General features: G+C 33.9%; 1 protein-coding gene across 22 annotated transcripts in view; it reads left to right on the top strand.

The window, feature by feature from the left end:
* KIAA0825 overlaps positions 1-14,305 on the top strand; it is a 256,762-nt gene that overhangs the window by 172,033 nt on the left and 70,424 nt on the right. The window contains exon 21 of one of the 22 annotated variants that reach the window (XM_080572664.1): positions 1-14,305. This exon is cut by the window's left edge and continues 18,893 nt beyond it. The exons of the other annotated variants lie outside the window; for them this stretch is intronic. The gene's annotated coding sequence lies outside the window, so the exon portion shown is untranslated. 22 annotated transcript variants of the gene reach the window in all.

Below are 14,305 nucleotides of genomic sequence, written 5' to 3'. Positions count from 1 at the left end.
AAGAAACAAAACCATCTAATTACATTGTTTTCAAGACGTACATTCGAGCTGTATTCTCCCAAGAGACAACAGATATATATAATTAGTAAAAAATTAAAGAAGTGAAAGGACCAGTAGTATGCCCATAGTATTGGAAAATAAGTCGGAATTTAGTTGGTTTAGATTTCCAGAAAAAGTGGAAAGATGAAATACAGAATCTTAATATTCCATGATATATGAGATGATCTCTCATATTAAGAAAGCTTCTGAGATGCTTATCATGCCTTTGTAAACAGGACTTACATGACAGCAAAAAATGATCATAGAATCAAAATATCGTGGAATGTCTATAATGGTTGGAAGGAACCTTAAAGACCATCTAATTCCAACCCCACTGGCATGAGCAGGGACACCTCCCACCAGATGTGGTTGCTCAAAAACTCATAGTTCAGTTCAATATTGGGTCTAAGTTTTTATGGTAGTGTCAAAAAATTAAAACTTAAAGGGACGATACATGTTTCTTATGGTACAAGTCACTTAAAGATTCATAGCATGTATAAAATCCATGGATGACATCAAGTCCACACATTTAGTTAGTCTGAATTCTTCCTTATAATGAAGATGAAAAATCCTTAGCCAATATTGGGGTTATTTCCAGTCTTTATAGCAGATAAATTCCTCAGTGATAAATTGTTATAAGTTAAAATGCTAATTCCCTTATAACAGAATGGAGCTAGTCAATGAATTTATCGTGGGAAAAACTCTAGTAATAAGTAGCAAGTGTTGAAATACTTTGGATAATTTTTTTTTCAACATAGAAGCTTGTAAGGGAGAGGTAGCAAGAATGGTTAATAATGAAGGAAGTGGATTTAATTACTACCCAGTCTGTGTGGTGACCTATATGTTATTTGGCAGGAGAGTGGACACATGAAAATATGAAGAAATTAAGCAAGAATGTAATCCTATTGTCATTTAAACCAACTAATTGCATCAAATAAATCAAAAATGCTTAATATTTTATACTGCTAATTTTATTCAATATGCAAATAAACCAATTGTGCAGTCTATTACAGGTAACATTTAGGTTAACCTGGCTCTAAATTTTACAGAGCATGTGTTATCAGAACTTGAGGGTTTCTTTCATTTTTCACAATATTTTACTTTTTATCCAGAACATCAGGACTGACTGCAAACCAAAAATATGTAAAATTAAGAAAAAGTTAAGGCAGTACATTTTAGGATATAAAGTTATATGTTTTTGGTCTTTTATGAAGCAGTTTTTTCTTACTGTGAGTGACTCTAGTGTAAAGTAAAGGCTTCTGTTCCAGATACCTGATTACTAAGTATCCTGATTATCTGAAGCTTCTCTTTGGAAACCTTCCTTATTTTTGACAAGTTGTGGGTTTTTTTTTGTTTTGTTTGTTTGTTTTTTGTGGTTTTTTTTTGTTTGTTTGTTTGTTTTTTCTTCTAAATTTCAATTGTGGAAATGTTATTTCCTAGTAAAGGTAGGCCTTTATCTGACACTTAATGAGATTCAAGTTCTGCATGTATAAGCTGAGGATCATGGATTTGAAGCCCAAAGCAGAAAGTTTTTGTACGCTATCAGTTTGTGAAGCTAGAAAGTTTCTTTCTTCTCTCATTCTCTCATTCAACACGTGTGCATTGGAATACCTAAATATTTTTAATGTTCTTGTCATTTTGTTGTTTTTTTGTTTGTTTGTTTTAAAACATACTAGGCTCTGTACATCTAGCAAGAGCAAGAAATATGTACAAGTAAACGTAGTTTTTTATGTACAGAAGTGTATATAGGTATACAAATTGATCATAAAAATACAGTATCACAGAAGTGAACATTATTCTTGGAGTGATGGGATTTCTGATGATTTGTAGCCACTGTGGGAAGGCATTTTGTAGTCTCAGACTATCCCCAAGAAGGCTTTTTTCCCTTTTGTGAGAGTTTCTTTAGGTCAGAAGACTACTGTCTAGCTTTAGTCAGTCTTTTAGGTGAGCAGCTGACATCCTTTCAATATTTGAACAGACTTTGAACATTATTTAAACTCTAGGGGAAACCACTGTGGAAAGTGGAGATGTTCAGAGGTAAGAATACCCTAGCTATGAATTCTAATGCTAAGAATGCACATTTTGTTAAGGAAAAAATGCACTATATGAGCAAGTTTTTAGAATGGAAATGTTGTGTCCAATTATTACAGATAGCCTCACTAAGAAGTACATGTAATGAGGCTAAGACATCACTCATTCAGCCATTTTTGGATAACGGTGTTCTGACCTCATGGCTGACCCTCCTTTGAGTAGGAGGTTGGACTAAAGACCTCCTGAAGTCCCTTCCAACCTGAATTTTCCTATGATCTTATGATCATCCACCAGGATTGGAAGAAGTTTCCTAGCAACAAGAAATTGAAGGCATTAGTAATGGATGAAACTTAGCGTCAGGGAAAAATCCAAGAGTACTTCTAATCCATGAATTGAATTGACCAATATTATGTATTTCTCCCTTAAAGCAAAGGAAACTGTACCTTTGTTGGGAACCATTAGAAATGCTTTCTTTCTGCTTATCTGTCTTTCTTTTCGTTCCCCATCACACAGCTCTCTCTCTCTACTTCTGATCTGATTTTACCCATTGACTAGTAGGTGATATTGATATAGCTGTAGGTAGTGATTGATACATAACAGTGTAGTATCATCAATATACTGCTGATTCTTCCTTGTGTGATATTTCTTCCCAATCATTTAGTGGGTGCTTGAAGAAATGAAAAGAAAGTTGTAGGACTTAGTATACTGTCTAGAAATAGAGTGAGGCACATTGAGGAATGACTCACTGCATTTGAGCAAGTTAACTGGGAATTCTCTCACGAAGAGTTAGCCATTATTTACAGTCAATAGTATTACAAATCATGGCAATAGCATTAATGCTGTGGAGACATCCAAAGATTAGAATGAATGTCAACCACTATCTACTGGCAGAGAAAATTACACAGCAGTGCTGCTCTCAGTTCCATATTCTGCACAACTTTCAACAAGTCTTTAACATTTTTTAATAAATACACTTGTTTTGACTTTTCAATAAGTTTTGAAGGAATTCATTTGAAAAAGAGAAAGTTAATGGTGAGCAAAAGTTAACAAGAATTAATGTAATCTCAGAGTATTTTTGCCGAAGTTTCATTCTGACATTCCTTTATTTTTGAAAGAAAAAGTGAAGGTTTTTCCTGAAGCACTATGTTCACTGTTCCAGTCTGTACTGACAATTGATATTTATTGCTCAGATGCAAAACAGAAAGGCACTACTGAGATTCACATATTTTGGACTGAAGCCCTTTTGTTGCACAATACTACCTGAAGAGTGAATATAATGAATTGTGAAAAGGTTAGATAGTAAAAAAAAAAAAAATTTTTTTTTTTGAGTAGTCTTCCTCAATACATTTCTATTACTCTACATAGAACAGAATAGAAGTTTCATGTAATGGTAGTTGTTTGGCTCTGGCACAAGTTGAAGTTTCTCATGATTGATAGAAAATATTTTCTGAATAACTCCTTGAGATAGACCTTGCCAGATGCAATGGAGGCAGAATAAAAAAAAAATCTTGGCCTATAATGAAGCTTCAGCATAACCTTTGAGAAAATGATTGCACGCTAGCTTTTATGTTCTGCTATTTGTGCACAAATTTACCACATTTTCTCTTCAATACAGAATATCAGTAAATCAAAAATGTAAGTGCCTGCTATGTGCAAGGTGGTTAATAAAGTGATGGTTGAGGCCAGTGTACAAGAATAACTTACTCAGTAGATTCTTGCTCTTTAGTTTACGGGCTTAATGCTATTTTTCTCTGTCAGGCAGAAGAATGTGTTGGAATTGGGGAATTTTGGTCAAGTCAAAATTGTTAATTGATTTTCTTGTCATGGAGGATGATGATCTTTGGCCACTGTTTAGTATGACAATGAACGGTTTAAAAGATTGGCTTGATTGTAACATTCTGAATGTTGGTCTCTTCAGTAAGCATTTGATCCAGAGTTTGATTGTTTGCTTCATTTGAGTCCGAAGTTGTTACAGAAAGTCATAAGACACCAAGAAGGCAGTAAGAATGCAGATGTATAAAATTCTTGAGAGGTACTGTTCATCAGCAAAACTAGGCAGCTACTTGGCACTGGTGTTCTGAGTAATATCGACCTCTCATGGCTAAATATATATGTATTTGATCAATGCTTTACTGTTTGAATATACAGGATGCTTGCTTTAGTAAAAAAGGACAGCATGTGAAAGTATTTGGATAGTATATAAGATGTTGGAAGTGCTCCTCCTTCTTCTTCTTTTTTTTTTTTTTTAATTTTATGGCAATAGTTTACATAAAAATATTTGACATCTCAGTGCAGTCTCACTGCAGCAATTTTAACTGAGTTACCTCAGTGTGAGATCAGAGTTTGTGAGTCCCTCTTAGCCATGTGAAGGTATGCAGCAATTTCTTAAATAACTAGCCCAATTTCTGTTCTTGTTTTTCTTATATGATTGTTCTCATCTTCATAAATATTGAAGTTTGTTGGTTTTTTTTTGTATTCAAAAAAACAAAAGGTTCATGGCTATATCCCTGAAAAGGTTTTGTTGCAACTTCTTTAGTACAAGTATTCTCTATTATACTTAATATAAACTGTAAACCTATAAATCTATTTTGAAACAGTGGAATATGGTTGATTATACATACCAAGGAAACAATATTTTCAGCTTTAACCAAATAATTTATTTATTTTTTTTGTGCACAAAAGTCTCATATACCTGCCTGCATTTTTTCCTTGAGTGGGATTTAAAAAAAAAAAATCTGTGTTGACCCTCCCGCAAACTTTCCTACATGGTTACAGATTCATTGATTTCAAATGTGCATCTATAGAGCAAATGTTGGAGGGTAAGCAGCAATATCTTTGGAATCAATGAGAACAAGTCAGAAAAAAAAAAAAGTTTAATAATGTGCAGTGGCTCAGCTCCACTTTTCCTTGCTAATAGCACTGGCTTATGGTCTGTGTGGAAGATGTGACAGTGGCGGCATATTTTGTCTTCCATTTTATATATCTGGTTCACAGATCTTTGTTTTTATGTTTTATATTTGATAATGATACTAGTAACAGTATTAATATGTTTAATATTAACATGATCAAATGCATCATCTTAATGTGACACCAGATTTCTTGTATGTTTAGATCTTGGGTTCAGATTCATTTCAAATGCAAGGTCATGTGAAAAGGAATTGTTAGCTGTCTTGTCTAATCCTTGTCCGATTTTCTTTAGCTGATCGTTTTTTTCCCGATGTTTCTGTGACTGTAGTGGTGCAAGGCTCAGACATTTTGAGGCAGTCAGAATATGTTTTCTCTCAGCCTGTCTTGGCAAATGTTTGTTTCTTACCCCAAAGCATATTGTTTTCTTCCTTGTCATGCCCCTTTTACTTTGTGAAAGATATGAAAACGTGTTACTTCTCAACAGGAAGCAATGACTATATTATACATATAAAGATGGATATGTAGCAAATATTCATAGAAGACAGCTGCAAGCTAAAAGATGTTACTCTCAGATCAAAAGTTTCTTGATTACATCACCGTAACCAAAAGATCAAAGATAATGTGATTTAATTTGATCACTGAGTCATCCAAATAAACATGGAGCTCTATTGGCAGTTTTTCTGAGGTGGCAGATTGCAGTTCGTATTTAATCAGGAAAAGTATTTTAAAATAATGCCCTTAATAACGTTTTAAAGTGTTAAAATAATCTCTGTAGTTTCCTAGGGTTTGATGGAGTTTAACCATTGGCATAATGATGTTTTACTGAGACTGTTCCTAAGATATTTGCAAGCACCTCGCTGCAGGGTGTAGGTGTGGTGAGTCACCCATTCAGCACACAGTTCCCTTTCATTCATTCCCACGTTGTAGCCTCCCTGATTTTGCATAACCTATGCAGCGTTCTGTTGTCAATCACTCTCATTTTTGTACAGTAAACTCTCTGGCTCCCTTTTGATTTGAATGAATGGTGCCATTCATTCACATCATACTTTTCTGCAGACGCCATTCAAAAGCAAGGAACAAGCAGTTGGCTTTTAATGTGCAAAGGCTGTAAGAATTGTAAGGCATTGCAGTCAAAGGATGTGATATGTACACAAACCAGTTAAGAAGTGAAGAAGGGAGAAGGCTAGCTGGTTTCACCTCTGCTACCACAGGCCTATCAGCTAGCAGCAATGGGCTTTTCACCTGGGAGCACAAAACAGAAGGCAAAGCCAGCGTGATCATACTTACCTGTCACTATGTCACGTCATGCTCCTCTATAAGGGTAAGCAATCTTGACGTTTTTTGAATTTCAAGCATTCAAAAGTTAAGAAAACATTGCCCTATCAATTTGCATGTTTTATTTTTTTGATTTCTTCTGGAAGAAACAAAGATTTAATTTTTACTTCAGGTAATTTTCTGAAATCTTAGGTACTGTCATACATAACACTACAGATGTTACCATATACAGCCGTGCTCAGCACAGCTCGGATTCAGGCACAACTTTGAAGTCCTTTAGGGAAATACGGAGAGAAATTCTCCAGCAAAGGAAGTTCAGAGTGAGAAGTGAGAGACTCGTGTGGGTACACTGGTAAGGGGTTGAGGGAAGGCAAGAACCAATCACGGCCTGTGACAGGAAGAGTAAGTGAGAGTTTCTGGATACTGTGGCCTGGAAAGGAAAGAGGCCTAGTACAATATAAAGGATCAGAATGTAAATATCCCTACCAAACCGAGAAAATCACTGACTGTTGATCCCACAGGGTTCATTGGTTGAAGTTTAATACCCTTCCTAAAGTCTACAAGCAAAAAGTCTCTGCATCGCCTGCTATGGTGATATATTATCTGCTAGCTGATAGGAAGATCTTTGTGATTTGCTAATGCCTTTTCTGATGCCTTCTTAATGATCATTATCATCTTCTACCTTATTCCTTTATTGAAACTTATCATTATTGAAACTCATTGCTTATTGAAACATTGGATAATATATACATATATGTATATATTTCCTGTTCCCCTCTCTGGTTGGCTATATTTTTTAATCCCTGTGATTCTTTAAAACTGCCTAAACCTGATCTCTGTTGTATTTGAGTACTGTGATTAAACAAAATGGAAAATGTTGGGAATGTATCTTTTTCAATTTCCATATGTGTATTATACTATTAATTGAAGGGTTTACCAAAACTATTGATACCTATTAATCAATGAAATAGTTTCTTCCACTTCCTTAGTGGTCTAATTGTATAATGTGGCTTTTAGAAATTAACAGCATATAGTGGTTCTCGTCTGTATGAAGTTTCTAAGGAAAATTCTAAATAAAGATATAGATAGATAAACACAGTTTTCATATCTAGTTAAACATAGCTAAATAAATTCATAATCCAAATTCATGTATCAACAGCTTGTGTTGTGTATCAACAGCAGTTAAGTAGAAGGCTTTCCAGTAAGTCCCACTCTTCTAGTTTCAGTTTCTCCCAACAACATATCCCAGCACAGCTGGATGGAACAAAGAACGGAAGAACCTTGGTTGCACTAAAGGAGGTTTGGGTGCCATGAGGAAAGTCTTTGCAATGGCCTTAACATGGTGATGTTTTGTGACACTTCAGTACAGCAATACAAATAGCAAAGCACCTAAAGTTAAGGAAGTCACCCAAAGTTAAGGAAGTCACCTGAAGTGAAGACTGGAAACTCATGTTTCTGGATGATCACTGAAAATGACAAACTTAAAAAAATAATCAGTCAAAATAAATCAGAAAGCTAAGTTTTTTAATGTAATTTTATTACCATATGCTGGTTAACCTGTCTCTGAGGATACTTACACTTGAAAATTCATATTTTTATCTCTTTTCAGTTACTCAGCAGCTAATTCATAATTTACATGGTAAAGTCTATAAAGCAGGAATTTTCTGGGTAATGATATTGCATTAACAATTTTTTCAGTGATTTTGAAATTCATTTTTCTTCTTTATTAAATGAAAAAAACAGTAATAGTTCTCAACATTAACAAAAACTTTCTTTTTAAGTGGAAATGAAATTAAATTATGGGATTTTTTCACCTATATGCCATTATAAATTTTTTTTATATTTCTTTTTGTTTTAAAATACTGTTTTAATCAAATATATATATACATATATATACTCTTTGTATTTTGCTATGCAGTGTCTGAACTGTAGACTTTGATACATCATTTAGCACTTGTCAACAAAACAATGGATTTAATATCCTTTGTTTAAAAATATTCATATCTGTTGTTGAATGAGACAGTCTATTCAATCTTATAAATATCATATTTAATAAAGAACAATCCACAGCAAAGAGAAAAAATGTCTTTATCCATAAGCAACCAGATGAGAAATGGATTTTTATTCAGTCAAATCCTTTTAGTCAATGAAACAGCACTTTCATGCATACTGCACTCAAGTGATAATTAATATAGTCTAATTCCAGACATGATGCCTGAATTGATGTACTGTCATCAATACCCCATGTTAAAATCAAACCTTGACAGGGACTTAACACCCTGGAACAGGTCATCATATGATAATACTCTTTTTTCCTTTCAGTATTTGTCTTCAACCAAGCAAAGTATTACAAGATGGGGGGAAAAAGAGGGAAATAATTACAAATGAAGAGTGACGCAGGCTGTGAATAGAACATATGTTAGGCTAGGCAGAAGCTTCAGTGAATTATATCATTTCATGATGAAGCGGCAGTGGGGCTGAACGGACCTATTTTAAACCTTGATGTATTTTATCTCTACTGTATTTGGACTGTCATCTTTGGAGAAAGACTTTGTGTAATTGAGAGTCAGCTCCAATCTGCATGACCTGAGCATGAAGTGTAAGCCAGATGAACAGTGTTATGGAAGAAAGGGAAGCATCTAATAAGGTATAAATGGGTAATAACCTTTATGCCCCAGACATTTAAATGCGTTTGTGAAATATGATGTTTAATGGTATTAATTTCATGGTACAATTAATAATATAAACTAAGTTTTAAAATACTTTAAAAATTATTATTATTATTTATTTTAATAAAATCTACAGATTTATAGTTGAGACGTCCTTTTTCACATGAAGCATACAATTACAACAGAATCAATTTTTCCTGACATCATGTTTATGATTATAGTGTGTTTTTGTTCTTGAATACAAGGTTCATCTTCATAGGCTGATATGGTTATTTGTTAATTTTGAGGGGAATTTGATTTTATGATGTCCTTGTCTGTAATGTCAGAAATACCTATATCTCTAAACAAGCCCTCAGGAAGTCTGTATTTGTCTGTATATATATATATATATTTTTTCTTTCTTTCTTTCTTTCAGTGTTGTAAAAATACGTAATTTTAAGAAAGGTAAATTTCTTACTTTTTAGTTATTGCTCCTTGAGAAGTTGGTATAGTGGTAGCGTGTGATACATACACGTCCATAAACAGTGATTACTTGGGATGAATTTGTGGTAATTCTAATGAGACATAAAGATGACTTCCAGGAGGTCTTGCTTTTTGATGTAAAACAACGTGAATGCCACATAGAATGTCCAACACAACTCAAGGAGCATACTACATACATCTATTCATTTGAATTTAATTGTATCCCCTTTTGCTTGGTTCTGTCATTAGAAAGGTTGTTCAGACAATTCATCTGTGGGGGTGGAATAATATTTTATTGTTCCTGCTATGTATAAGAACAAGTGATAGCTTCTGTATGCAAGCTACTTGTCCTATACAAAACATTTTCTTGTTAGGTCAATGTAGCTATATAGGATTCGAACAACCATTTTACAGTTTCTTTTGCTTCCTGTGCATAAGTAGCCAATGATTTCAATGTTAGAATAAATGTTAAACACTTCTGTCGTGTTAAAAGGAGATAGTCAGAAGAAACAGAAAAAAAGTAGTAATAATAACCCAGGATATAAACCTTTATACTGGAGAGCACTCTCATCTGTTAGCCAGATTCACAGTGACCAGTGCCTGCATGTAGACCACCTTCATTGCCCAACAAGTTCAATGTGGGACAGGACAGGTCTGCCCACATAGCTTTGACAATGGAACCAGGACCACAGAGGTTTTGGAATCAATTCTTTGCCCTCAGAACCTGTGCATAAAAAAATGGGTTATTGTGTAAATTCTTATACCTTTCCTTCTTCTCAGAAAAATGCTTTCCTCCATTTGGATTGGAGGTCTTAATAAAACTATTATTATTATTATTATTATTATTATTATTATTATTATTATTATAGTACAGACTATAGCTTTAACATGCTAAAGTATTTTACTTAAACAGTGTTATATCATCCAAAAACGTCAGTGTGATCATACCGTATTTTCTTTATTCTTGTGTTTTGCATTGTTTTATTAAGTTCCCATCATTTTCCTCATAATGTCCTGAGCTCTGTACAACTGATTTCTCCTGTGGTCTGTAGATACTGTGTCCAGGTCATTACACAATGTTCATTATGAATAAGTGATTTCTTGTGAATAAAATGATATGGCACAAGAAGACTTAACATCTTCACATTGTCTTATAGAGATAAGCTGCATATTGATCTAGCATCGGTCCAAACAGTTAACTTGATTCCAGCATGTGCAGGTGAGCCAGGCTATAAAATTAAGCAGATGTAGTGAGAAGGAGCTTGCTTGAAAACAGACCAGAAAGTTCAAAGGTAACAGCAGAAATGAAATCTGAGAAATATCGGTATGTGTCAATCAGACATTAAAGCTTTTTTTTTTTTTTCATCAGCTCATTCAGCCTTGTGTACTAGTGTATACTAGTGTAGTGTGCACTTGTACCTCAATTTCCTTCATGTGGCTCAGCCTTTTGACTCTTTTGCTGTGCAGCTTCGCAGTTTTTACTACTATGTTAAGATATTCTATAGCAGTCTTGAATAGCTTTTTACTGACTTTAAAATAAAAGTGTATACATACACATGCATACACATGCATATATAAAGAGAAAAACTCATAAAAACGACCTATGTTACCAAACACCAAATGTGTTGCTTTTGAACTGTATCTCCTTACATGATTCCACTGTGATCACTCATTTGAATCTGATACTCCTCTTGCAAACCAGAAAATAAGATGATTTCTGATGAGGAGAAAAGTGTAATATTAGCAGAGTACACAATATATGGAGATTTGGCAAATGAAGAATGCAATTTTGATTTAAAATAGCAATAAACTTTTGTCTCTATAGAGTTGGGAATCTTTCAAAACTACTGTTTACCAGTAGAAAGGGAAGAAAATAACATTAATAAAATGATTAAAGTAGAAAGAAGACTTGTTCACAAGTAAACTCAGGGTAATGTAGCAATATAATTTGTTCACATTTATGAAAATTTGTTTTGAAATTTTATAATGAAATGTTGATTCAAAATTTCTGCTGGTAAAACTTGCTACCTTTTTTCTATTTACACAAATGATTTCTGGTTGACGTTTCCTTTTGCATGTTCTGCTTTGGGCTTTTCTCATGTCCTGTGACACATACTGTGTCCACCCAGGTTCCCTCCTTTCTCCTCTCTTACCTGGCAAATTTTGTGTGCGTGCTTTTGATGCCCCTGTCATCTCCACCCAGACCTGACTCTGGTCAGTGTGTTCTCAAATTCATTGTCATTCTGCAGTCAGAGTTGACAATTTTACTTAGGCAATAGGTTTCTAGAATTATTATTAGTAGTAGTAGTAAGTAATAGTAGTAGTAATACTAGGCATTACTAAGTAGTAGTAATACTAGGCATTGTCGTCGACTAGGCTTTAAAATCCATAAAGAGTTCACGAAAGTGATAAACTGCAAAACAAAGTTGTCTGAGTTGCGGGGCAGACTATGAACTGTTGCTTGTCACACTGAAGCTATCGTCTTCGTGAAAACTATTGTGCATTTCAGAGTGATTTGGACAAGTGCTTATTTGGGTTCAGTTGCTATGAAGAGAAGACAGTATCAACTTCAAAATATAGTAAAACATTACAATACTGATATTTCTCGTCTGTTTTTTGGCCTTTTCGGCCTTATAGCAATAAGACAATAACCCTAGTTAATGAGTTACACAGTCAGAATGAGCAGTATATATTTTTGACCTATTAAGTATTAACTCAGATTTCACATGGTGTATTATAATATTATAATAGGTCTTCTTTCTTTCTTTCTTTTTTTTTTCTTCCAAACATACATTTAATATAAAAATATGTTTGAGAAAATGCATAACGGTGGGTACATGGTGAGTCTAAGATGAAAATCAGGTGTTCATTTTACCTGTCTGCATATCAGTTTGTGATATTCCCTGTGAGTTTCACACTGAAGAGTGGTAGAAGTTTGACAGTCAGTGGCAGGCAGATTAGCAGTAGTGCTATTGTCTGTCTAGAAATAAACACAGCTCATTGATTTAGAACATAACATTTAGAGTAAATAAAAAACACTTCTCTCTACCTAAAATTTGGGGGAAAAATGTAAACAATAGAAATGCAGAAAACTGATTTTTGTTACTGGAGAATAGTGTACAAATGAAGTGTGCTTGTAAATGTTCTGTATATTATTTTGATGGCTGGAGCTTTATATCTGTTTTTTACATACTCCGTAAAGATTTGTAAACTTTAGGTATTTCAATTGTATTAATATTGCTAATAATTACGAAATTAGCCAAGAGGCAAGTGAAAGCTTTTTAGTATATATATTTTATGTTCTAGATGTGGGTGACTCTTATCAACTTCAAAATTTTAGCATTAGTAATTGAGAAATGTGTATGTTTTATTTTTACAGATACGTAGCTTTTAACATAACAAATCTTAGAGAAGTTATAATATTTATCTGCATTAAAAAAGCTTATTGCAGCAAAGTTGTGAAAAGATCCTTGAATTTTCATTGTTTGAATTTTTAAAGCTTGTGTTCAAGCTTGTATATACCACATTCTTTCTAATTTTATTTTTTTAAGGGATGTAATGATTTTAAAATCATAAGAGAATTCTAGGACCTAGAAGCAAAAGTGTCCACCCTATCAATAAAACTACCAATGTGGTACATATACAAATAAGTGCAAGCTGTACCTCTGCTTACAAAGTACAAAAATAATTTTTACAAAGTTTGGTAATAAAAGGTGCTGCATTGAAAATAAACTTTTTTTTTTTTTTCTGTAGAAAAAGTAAAATCTGAATACAAAACATCAAGGAAAAATATTTTCAAAGGAACAAAAAGCACCTGGATCCATAATCTATATCTTTCCCTTCTGTCATTAAAATATATATACATATATAGTAATATTTTTTTCTTGTTTATAATGTCCAATTTTCTTTAAGTGGACACTGTTGTCCACACATCAGCCAATGAATAAACACAAAAGAATAATTAAACGTTAACATTTGTTCTCAAATCGAATCTGCTCTGTTTGGCTACAAACTAGGAAGCAGAAATAAACAGTAAGAACAGAAAATTCTTTTGGGGATTGACCCAATCATGAGGATGATCAACTTCTATCACAGTTCTTTCCAGAAACATTTTTATTTTACACATTTTCTTTTCCTGAGCAATTATATTTGTTGCAGCTATCATAGAGAAATACCTTCTTTTCATTTATACTTCTATTTTTCCTGTATTCCTTTTGCAAAGCTGCTTTTTTGCCTATACTCCTTTTGCACTAATGGAATATAAGAGACTGTTCTGTACTTGCTTTGTTTATAACAGGATTCCCCTTCCAGATTCCAGTACCGTAGAGCAGCTGGAAGCATTTAGTGGCCGTCTGTACCGGTACTCCCATCTTTTTAGCATTAAAATTAATTTTCCTCATCTTGGCATATAAAGAACCCAAGTGTGCCCCTTACCTCATTACCTGAAATTTTACAGTGACACCAACAGCAGGGGATGTGGTGGAGCAGCTTTTTGGATATCAGAAGTAGAAGCTCTGGGAGTATTAACTTGAATAGACACTGCAGTTCTTGTAGCCTTTAATAGGTTCTTCCTTCGTGACTGCTGATAGCTGGAGCAATGTAGATGGATATCATCCAGGTTTTTCTGTCAGTCTGATAGCTTGCGATTTTTGTGCCTAGGTAGGAGAAGAACTAAGCAGACATCTGAAGAGTATATGTGGTACTCTTTAGTAATCATCGGTCCTGCTGACAGTGGTAGAGGAGGCTAAATAACTGAGCATGTTTATGTGTAGTGCAGTGTAGTGACACAAGGTAAAAATGAAAGCATTTTGTTGACTGTCTTTGCTGCTATTGCAGTAATGCTTATTTTGTGCATGAATGTTAATTTTCAGTTTGGAGAACACGTTTGGTTCCATAAAATCAGTATTCCTGAACATCCTATC

Source organism: Anser brachyrhynchus, assembly GCF_964034855.1.
Source record: "Anser brachyrhynchus genome assembly, chromosome: Z".
NCBI lineage: Eukaryota > Metazoa > Chordata > Aves > Anseriformes > Anatidae > Anser > Anser brachyrhynchus.
Note: the sequence above shows the minus strand (reverse complement) of the source record. Positions and strands in the feature narration are given on the sequence as shown.